Source organism: Leptodactylus fuscus, unplaced genomic scaffold (assembly GCF_031893055.1).
Source record: "Leptodactylus fuscus isolate aLepFus1 unplaced genomic scaffold, aLepFus1.hap2 HAP2_SCAFFOLD_702, whole genome shotgun sequence".
NCBI lineage: Eukaryota > Metazoa > Chordata > Amphibia > Anura > Leptodactylidae > Leptodactylus > Leptodactylus fuscus.
In genome coordinates, this window is record NW_027440738.1 from 43,540 (window position 1) to 54,664 (window position 11,125).

The following is an 11,125-nucleotide window of genomic DNA, read 5'->3' on the forward strand; positions in this document are numbered from 1 at the left end:
GACATCGGGGGTCACAGAGGAGCCGAACTACTGTACACAGTATACAGGGGGCACCCCCAGACATCGGGGGTCACAGAGGGAGCCGAACTACTGTACACAGTATACAGGGGGCACCCCCAGACATCAGGGGTCACAGAGGAGGAGCCGAACTACTGTACACAGTATACAGGGGGCACCCCCAGACATCGGGGGTCACAGAGGAGCCGAACTACTGTACACAGTATACAGGGGGGCACCTCCCAGACATCGGGGGTCACAGAGGAGGAGCCGAACTACTGTACACAGTATACAGGGGGCACCCCCAGACATCGGGGGTCACAGAGGAGGAGCCGAACTACTGTACACAGTATACAGGGGGCACCCCCAGACATCGGGGGTCACAGAGGAGGAGCCGAACTACTGTACACAGTATACAGGGGGCACCCCCAGACATCGGGGGTCACAGAGGAGGAGCCGAACTACTGTACACAGTATACAGCGGGGCACCCCCAGACATCGGGGGTCACAGAGGAGGAGCCGAACTACTGTACACAGTATACAGGGGGCACCCCCAGACATCGGGGGTCACAGAGGAGGAGCCGAACTACTGTACACAGTATACAGGGGGCACCCTCCAGACATCGGGGGTCACAGAGGAGGAGCCGAACTACTGTACACAGTATACAGGGGGCACCCCCAGACATCGGGGGTCACAGAGGAGGAGCCGAACTACTGTACACAGTATACAGGGGGCACCCCCAGACATCGGGGGTCACAGAGGAGGAGCCGAACTACTGTACACAGTATACAGGGGGCACCCCCAGACATCGGGGGTCACAGAGGAGGAGCCGAACTACTGTACACAGTATACAGGGAGGCACCCCCAGACATCGGGGGTCACAGAGGAGGAGCCGAACTACTGTACACAGTATACAGGGGGCACCCCCAGACATCGGGGGTCACAGAGGAGGAGCCGAACTACTGTACACAGTATACAGGGGCACCCCCAGACATCGGGGGTCACAGAGGAGGAGCCGAACTACTGTACACAGTATACAGGGGGCACCCCCAGACATCGGGGGTCACAGAGGAGCCGAACTACTGTACACAGTATACAGGGGGCACCCCCAGACATCGGGGGTCACAGAGGAGCCGAACTACTGTACACAGTATACAGGGGGCACCTCCAGACATCGGGGGTCACAGAGGAGGGAGCCGAACTACTGTACACAGTATACAACACAGAGGAGGAGCCGAACTACTGTACACAGTATACAGGGGGCACCCCCCAGACATCGGGGGTCACAGAGGAGCCGAACTACTGTACACAGTATACAGGGGGCACCCCCAGACATCAGGGGGTCACAGAGGAGCCGAACTACTGTACACAGTATACAGGGGGGCACCCCCAGACATCAGGGGGTCACAGAGGAGGAGCCGAACTACTGTACACAGTATACAGGGGGCACCCCAGACATCGGGGGTCACAGAGGAGGAGCCGAACTACTGTACACAGTATACAGGGGGCACCCCCAGACATCGGGGGTCACAGAGGAGCCGAACTACTGTACACAGTATACAGGGGGCACCCCCAGACATCGGGGGTCACAGAGGAGGAGCCGAACTACTGTACACAGTATACAGGGGGCACCCCCAGACATCGGGGGTCACAGAGGAGGAGCCGAACTACTGTACACAGTATACAGGGGGCACCCCCAGACATCGGGGGTCACAGAGGAGCCGAACTACTGTACACAGTATACAGGGGGCACCCCCAGACATCAGGGGTCACAGAGGAGGAGCCGAACTACTGTACACAGTATACAGGGGGCACCCCCAGACATCGGGGGTCACAGAGGAGGAGCCGAACTACTGTACACAGTATACAGGGGGCACCCCCAGACATCGGGGGTCACAGAGGAGCCGAACTACTGTACACAGTATACAGGGGGCACCCCCAGACATCGGGGGTCACAGAGGAGGAGCCGAACTACTGTACACAATATACAGGGGGCACCCCCAGACATCGGGGTCACAGAGGAGGAGCGGAACTACTGTACACAGTATACAGGGGGCACCCCCAGACATCGGGGGTCACAGAGGAGTCGAACTACTGTACACAGTATACAGGGGGCACCCCCAGACATCGGGGGTCACAGAGGAGCCGAACTACTGTACACAGTATACAGGGGGCACCCCCAGACATCGGGGGTCACAGAGGAGCCGAACTACTGTACACAGTATACAGGGGGCACCTCCAGACATCGGGGGTCACAGAGGAGCCGAACTACTGTACACAATATACAGGGGGCACCCCCCAGACATCGGGGGTCACAGAGGAGGAGCCGAACTACTGTACACAGTATACAGGGGGCACCCCCAGACATCGGGGGTCACAGAGGAGCCGAACTACTGTACACAGTATACAGGGGGCACCCCCAGACATCGGGGGTCACAGAGGAGGAGCCGAACTACTGTACACAGTATACAGGGGGCACCCCCAGACATCGGGGGTCACAGAGGAGGAGCCGAACTACTGTACACAGTATACAGGGGGCACCCCCAGACATCGGGGTCACAGAGGAGGAGCCGAACTACTGTACACAATATACAGGGGGCACCCCCAGACATCGGGGGTCACAGAGGAGGAGCCGAACTACTGTACACAGTATACAGGGGGCACCCCCAGACATCGGGGTCACAGAGGAGGAGCCGAACTACTGTACACAGTATACAGGGGGCACCCCAGACATCGGGGTCACAGAGGAGGAGCCGAACTACTGTACACAGTATACAGGGGGCACCCCCAGACATCGGGGGTCACAGAGGAGCCGAACTACTGTACACAGTATACAGGGGGCACCCCCAGACATCGGGGGTCACAGAGGAGGAGCCGAACTACTGTACACCGTATACAGGGGGTACCCCCAGACATCGGGGGTCACAGAGGAGCCGAACTACTGTACACAGTATACAGGGGGCACGCCCAGACATCAGGGGACACAGAGGAGGAGCCGAACTACTGTACACAGTATACAGGGGGCACCCCCAGACATCGGGGGTCACAGAGGAGGAGCCGAACTACTGTACACAGTATACAGGGGGCACCTCCAGACATCGGGGGTCACAGAGGAGGAGCGGAACTACTGTACACAGTATACAGGGGGCACCTCCAGACATCGGGGGTCACAGAGGAGGAGCGGAACTACTGTACACAGTATACAGGGGGCACCCCCAGACATCGGGGGTCACAGAGGAGTCGAACTACTGTACACAGTATACAGGGGGCACCCCCAGACATCGGGGGTCACAGAGGAGCCGAACTACTGTACACAGTATACAGGGGGCACCCCCAGACATCGGGGGTCACAGAGGAGCCGAACTACTGTACACAGTATACAGGGGGCACCTCCAGACATCGGGGGTCACAGAGGAGCCGAACTACTGTACACAATATACAGGGGGCACCCCCAGACATCGGGGGTCACAGAGGAGGAGCCGAACTACTGTACACAGTATACAGGGGGCACCCCCAGACATCGGGGGTCACAGAGGAGCCGAACTACTGTACACAGTATACAGGGGGCACCCCCAGACATCGGGGGTCACAGAGGAGCCGAACTACTGTACACAGTATACAGGGGGCACCTCCAGACATCGGGGGTCACAGAGGAGCCGAACTACTGTACACAGTATACAGGGGGCACCTCCAGACATCAGGGGGTCACAGAGGAGGAGCCGAACTACTGTACACAGTATACAGGGGGCACCCCCAGACATCGGGGGTCACAGAGGAGGAGCCGAACTACTGTACACAGTATACAGGGGGCACCTCCAGACATCGGGGGTCACAGAGGAGGAGCCGAACTACTGTACACAGTATACAGGGGGCACCTCCAGACATCGGGGGTCACAGATGAGGAGCCGAACTACTGTACACAGTATACAGGGGGCACCCCAAGACATCAGGGGTCACAGAGGAGCCGAACTACTGTACACAGTATACAGGGGGCACCCCAGACATCGGGGTCACAGAGGAGGAGCCGAACTACTGTACACAGTATACAGGGGGCACCCCAGACATCGGGGGTCACAGAGGAGCCAAACTACTGTACACAGTATACAGGGGGCACCCCCAGACATCAGGGGGTCACAGAGGAGCCGAACTACTGTACACAGTATACAGGGGGCACCTCCAGACATCGGGGGTCACAGAGGAGCCGAACTACTGTACACAGTATACAGGGGGCACCTCCAGACATCAGGGGTCACAGAGGAGGAGCCGAACTACTGTACACAGTATACAGGGGGCACCTCCAGACATCAGGGGTCACAGAGGAGGAGCCGAACTTACTGTACACAGTATACAGGGGGCACCCCCAGACATCGGGGGTCACAGAGGAGCCGAACTACTGTACACAGTATACAGGGGGCACCTCCAGACATCGGGGGTCACAGAGGAGCCGAACTACTGTACACAGTATACAGGGGGCACCTCCAGACATCAGGGGTCACAGAGGAGGAGCCGAACTACTGTACACAGTATACAGGGGGCACCCCAGACATCGGGGGTCACAGAGGAGGAGCCGAACTACTGTACACCGTATACAGGGGGCACCCCCAGACATCGGGGGTCACAGAGGAGGAGCCGAACTACTGTACACAGTATACAGGGGGTACCCCCAGACATCGGGGGTCACAGAGGAGCCGAACTACTGTACACAGTATACAGGGGGGCACGCCCAGACATCAGGGGACACAGAGGAGGAGCCGAACTACTGTACACAGTATACAGGGGGCACCCCCAGACATCGGGGGTCACAGAGGAGGAGCCGAACTACTGTACACAGTATACAGGGGGCACCTCCAGACATCGGGGGTCACAGAGGAGGAGCGAACTACTGTACACAGTATACAGGGGGCACCTCCAGACATCGGGGGTCACAGAGGAGGAGCGGAACTACTGTACACAGTATACAGGGGGCACCCCCAGACATCGGGGGTCACAGAGGAGTCGAACTACTGTACACAGTATACAGGGGGGCACCCCCAGACATCGGGGGTCACAGAGGAGCCGAACTACTGTACACAGTATACAGGGGGCACCCCCAGACATCGGGGGTCACAGAGGAGCCGAACGTACAAAACAACGAAACTGTACACAGTATACAGGGGGCACCTCCAGACATCGGGGGTCACAGAGGAGGCCGAACTACTGTACACAGTATACAGGGGGCACCCCCAGACATCCGGGGGTCACAGAGGAGGAGCCGAACTACTGTACACAGTATACAGGGGGCACCCCCAGACATCGGGGGGTCACAGAGGAGCCGAACTACTGTACACAGTATACAGGGGCACCCCAGACAACGGGGGTCACAGAGGAGCCGAACTACTGTACACAGTATACAGGGGGCACCTCCAGACATCGGGGGTCACAGAGGAGCCGAACTACTGTACACAGTATACAGGGGGCACCCCCAGACATCGGGGTCACAGAGAGGAGCCGAACTACTGTACACAGTATACAGGGGGCACCCCCAGACATCGGGGGTCACAGAGGAGGAGCCGAACTACTGTACACAGTATACAGGGGGCACCTCCAGACATCGGGGGTCACAGAGGAGGAGCCGAACTACTGTACACAGTATACAGGGGGCACCTCCCAGACATCGGGGGTCACAGAGGAGCCGAACTACTGTACACAGTATACAGGGGGCACCTCCAGACATCAGGGGTCACAGAGAGGAGCCGAACTACTGTACACAGTATACAGGGGGCACCCCCAGACATCGGGGGTCACAGAGGAGGAGCCGAACTACTGTACACAGTATACAGGGGGCACCTCCAGACATCGGGGGTCACAGAGGGAGCCAACTACTGTACACAGTATACAGGGGGCACCCCAGACATCAGGGGTCACAGAGGAGCCGAACTACTGTACACAGTATACAGGGGGCACCTCCAGACATCGGGGTCACAGAGGAGGACCGAACTACTGTACACAGTATACAGGGGGCACCTCCAGACATCAGGGGTCACAGAGGAGGAGCCGAACTACTGTACACAGTATTACCAGGGGGCACCTCCAGACATCAGGGGTCACAGAGGAGGAGCCGAACTACTGTACACAGTATACAGGGGGCACCCCCAGGGGTCACAGAGGAGCCGAACTACTGTACACAGTATACAGGGGGCACCTCCAGACATCGGGGGTCACAGAGGAGCCGAACTACTGTACACAGTATACAGGGGGCACCTCCAGACATTCAGGGGTCACAGAGGAGGAGCCGAACTACTGTACACAGTATACAGGGGGCACCCCCAGACATCGGGGGTCACAGAGGAGGAGCCGAACTACTGTACACAGTATACAGGGGCACCCTCCAGACATCGGGGGTCACAGAGGAGGAGCCGAACTACTGTACACAGTATACAGGGGGCACCTCCAGACATCGGGGGTCACAGATGAGGAGCCGAACTACTGTACACAGTATACAGGGGGCACCCCAAGACATCAGGGGTCACAGAGGAGCCGAACTACTGTACACAGTATACAGGGGGCACCCCCAGACATCGGGGGTCACAGAGGAGGAGCCGAACTACTGTACACAGTATACAGGGGGGCACCCCCAGACATCGGGGGTCACAGAGGAGCCTAACTACTGTACACAGTATACAGGGGGCACCCCCAGACATCAGGGGTCACAGAGGAGCCGAACTACTGTACACAGTATACAGGGGGCACCTCCAGACATCGGGGGTCACAGAGGAGGCCGAACTACTGTACACAGTATACAGGGGGCACCTCCAGACATCGGGGGTCACAGAGGAGGAGCCGAACTACTGTACACAGTATACAGGGGGGCACCTCCAGACATCAGGGGTCACAGAGGAGGAGCCGAACTACTGTACACAGTATACAGGGGGCACCTCCAGACATCAGGGGTCACAGAGGAGGAGCCGAACTACTGTACACAGTATACAGGGGGCACCCCCAGACATCAGGGGGACACAGAGGAGGAGCCGAACTACTGTACACAGTATACAGGGGGCACCTCCAGACATCGGGGGTCACAGAGGAGCCGAACTACTGTACACAGTATACAGGGGGCACCCCCAGACATCGGGGGTCACAGAGGAGGAGCCGAACTACTGTACACAGTATACAGGGGGCACCCCCAGACATCGGGGGTCACAGAGGAGGAGCCGAACTACTGTACACAGTATACAGGGGGCACCCCCCAGACATCGGGGGTCACAGAGGAGCCGAACTACTGTACACAGTATACAGGGGGCACCCCAGACATCGGGGGTCACAGAGGAGCCGAACTACTGTACACAGTATACAGGGGGCACCCCCAGACATCGGGGGTCACAGAGGAGCCGAACTACTGTACACAGTATACAGGGGGCACCCCCAGACATCGGGGGTCACAGAGGAGGAGCCGAACTACTGTACACAGTATACAGGGGGCACCCCCAGACATCAGGGGTCACAGAGGAGCCGAAACTACTGTACACAGTATACAGGGGGCACCTCCAGACATCGGGGGTCACAGAGGAGCCGAACTACTGTACACAGTATACAGGGGGCACCCCCAGACATCGGGGGTCACAGAGGAGGAGCCGAACTACTGTACACAGTATACAGGGGGCACCCCCAGACATCGGGGGTCACAGAGGAGGCCAACTACTGTACACAGTATACAGGGGGCACCCCCAGACATCAGGGGACACAGAGGAGCCGAACTACTGTACACAGTATACAGGGGGCACCCCAGACATCGGGGTCACAGAGGAGGAGCCGAACTACTGTACACAGTATACAGGGGGCACCCCAGACATCAGGGGGTCACAGAGGAGGAGCCGAACTACTGTACACAGTATACAGGGGGCACCCCCAGACATCGGGGGTCACAGAGGAGCCGAACTACTGTACACAGTATACAGGGGGCACCCCCAGACATCGGGGGTCACAGAGGAGGAGCCGAACTACTGTACACAGTATAACAGGGGGCACCCCCAGACATCGGGGTCACAGAGGAGGAGCGGAACTACTGTACACAGTATACAGGGGGCACCCCCAGGACATCAGGGTCACAGAGGAGGAGCCGAACTACTGTACACAGTATACAGGGGGCACCCCCCCAGACATCGGGGTCACAGAGGAGGAGCCGAACTACTGTACACAGTATACAGGGGCACCCCCAGACATCAGGGTCACAGAGGAGCCGAACTACACAGTATACAGGGGGCACCCCAGACATCGGGGGTGACAGAGGAGGAGCCGAACTACTGTACACAGTATACAGGGGGCACCTCCAGACATCGAGGGTCACAGAGGAGGAGCCGAACTACTGTACACAGTATACAGGGGGCACCCCAGACATCAGGGGTCACAGAGGAGGAGCCGAACTACTGTACACAGTATACAGGGGGCACCCCCAGACATCGGGGTCACAGAGGAGCCGAACCTTACACAGTATACAGGGGGCACCCCCAGACATCGGGGGTGACAGAGGAGGAGCCGAACTACGTACACAGTATACAGGGGGCACCCCAGACATCGGGGGTCACAGAGGAGGAGCCGAACTACTGTACACAGTATACAGGGGGCACCCCCAGACATCGGGGTCACAGAGGAGCCGAACTACTGTACACAGTATACAGGGGGGCACCCCCAGACATCAGGGGTCACAGAGGAGCCGAACTACTGTACACAGTATACAGGGGGCACCCCAGACATCGGGGGGTCACAGAGGAGGAGCCGAACTACTGTACACAATATACAGGGGGCACCTCCAGACATCAGGGGTCACAGAGGAGGAGCCGAACTACTGTACACAGTATACAGGGGGCACCCCCAGACATCGGGGTCACAGAGGAGGAGCGGAACTACTGTACACAGTATACAGGGGGCACCCCCAGACATCAGGGGTCACAGAGGAGGAGCCGAACTACTGTACACAGTATACAGAGGGCACCTCCAGACATCGGGGGTCACAGAGGAGGCCGAACTACTGTACACAGTATACAGGGGGGCACCCCCAGGACATCGGGGGTCACAGAGGAGGAGCCGAACTACTGTACACAGTATACAGGGGGCACCTCCAGACATCGGGGGTCACAGAGGAGCCCGAACTACTGTACACAGTATACAGGGGGCACCCCCAGACATCGGGGGTCACAGAGGAGGAGCCGAACTACTGTACACAGTATACAGGGGGGCACCCCCAGACATCGGGGGTCACAGAGGAGGAGCCGAACTACTGTACACAGTATACAGGGGGCACCCCCAGACATCAGGGGTCACAGAGGAGGAGCCGAACTACTGTACACAGTATACAGGGGGCACCCCCCAGACATCGGGGGTCACAGAGGGAGCCGAACTACTGTACACAGTATACAGGGGGCACCCCCAGACATCGGGGGTCACAGAGGAGCCGAACTACTGTACACAGTATACAGGGGGCACCCCCAGACTATCGGGGGTCACAGAGGAGCAACTGTACACAGTATACAGGGGGCACCCCCAGACATCGGGGGTCACAGAGGAGGAGCCGAACTACTGTACACAGTATACAGGGGGCACCCCCAGACATCGGGGGTCACAGAGGAGCCGAACTACTGTACACAGTATACAGGGGGCACCCCCAGACATCGGGGGTCACAGAGGAGCCGAACTACTGTACACAGTATACAGGGGGCACCCCCAGACATCAGGGGTCACAGAGGAGCCGAACTACTGTACACAGTATACAGGGGGCACCTCCAGACATCAGGGGTCACAGAGGAGGAGCCGAACTACTGTACACAGTATACAGGGGGCACCCCCAGACATCGGGGGTCACAGAGGAGGAGCCGAACTACTGTACACAGTATACAGGGGGCACCCCCAGACATCAGGGGTCACAGAGGAGCCGAACTACTGTACACAGTATACAGGGGGCACCTCCAGACATCGGGGGTCACAGAGGAGCCGAACTACTGTACACAGTATACAGGGGGCACCCCCAGACATCGGGGGTCACAGAGGAGGAGCCGAACTACTGTACACAGTATACAGGGGGCACCTCCAGACATCGGGGGTCACAGAGGAGGAGCCGAACTACTGTACACAGTATACAGGGGGCACCCCCAGACATCGGGGGTCACAGAGGAGCCGAACTACTGTACACAGTATACAGGGGGCACCTCCAGACATCGGGGGTCACAGAGGAGCCGAACTACTGTACACAGTATACAGGGGGCACCCCCAGACATCGGGGTCACAGAGGAGGAGCCGAACTACTGTACACAGTATACAGGGGGCACCCCCAGACATCGGGGGTCACAGAGGAGTCGAACTACTGTACACAGTATACAGGGGGCACCCCCAGACATCGGGGGTCACAGAGGAGGAGTCGAACTACTGTACACAGTATACAGGGGGCACCCCCAGACATCGGGGGTCACAGAGGAGGAGCCGAACTACTGTACACAGTATACAGGGGGCACCCCCAGACATCGGGGGTCACAGAGGAGGAGCCGAACTACTGTACACAGTATACAGGGGGCACCCCCAGACATCGGGGGTCACAGAGGAGGAGCCGAACTACTGTACACAGTATACAGGGGGCACCTCCAGACATCGGGGGTCACAGAGGAGGAGCCGAACTACTGTACACAGTATACAGGGGGCACCCCCAGACATCGGGGGTCACAGAGGAGGAGCCGAACTACTGTACACAGTATACAGGGGGCACCCCCAGACATCGGGGGTCACAGAGGAGGAGCCGAACTACTGTACACAGTATACAGGGGGCACCCCCAGACATCGGGGGTCACAGAGGAGCCGAACTACTGTACACAGTATACAGGGGGCACCCCCAGACATCGGGGGTCACAGAGGAGCCGAACTACTGTACACAGTATACAGGGGGCACCCCCAGACATCAAGGGGTCACAGAGGAGGAGCCGAACTACTGTACACAGTATACAGGGGGCACCCCCAGACATCGGGGTCACAGAGGAGCCGAACTACTGTACACAGTATACAGGGGGCACCCCCAGACATCGGGGGTCACAGAGGAGGAGCCGAACTACTGTACACAATATACAGGGGGGCAACCCCCAGACATCGGGGTCACAGAGGAGGAGCCGA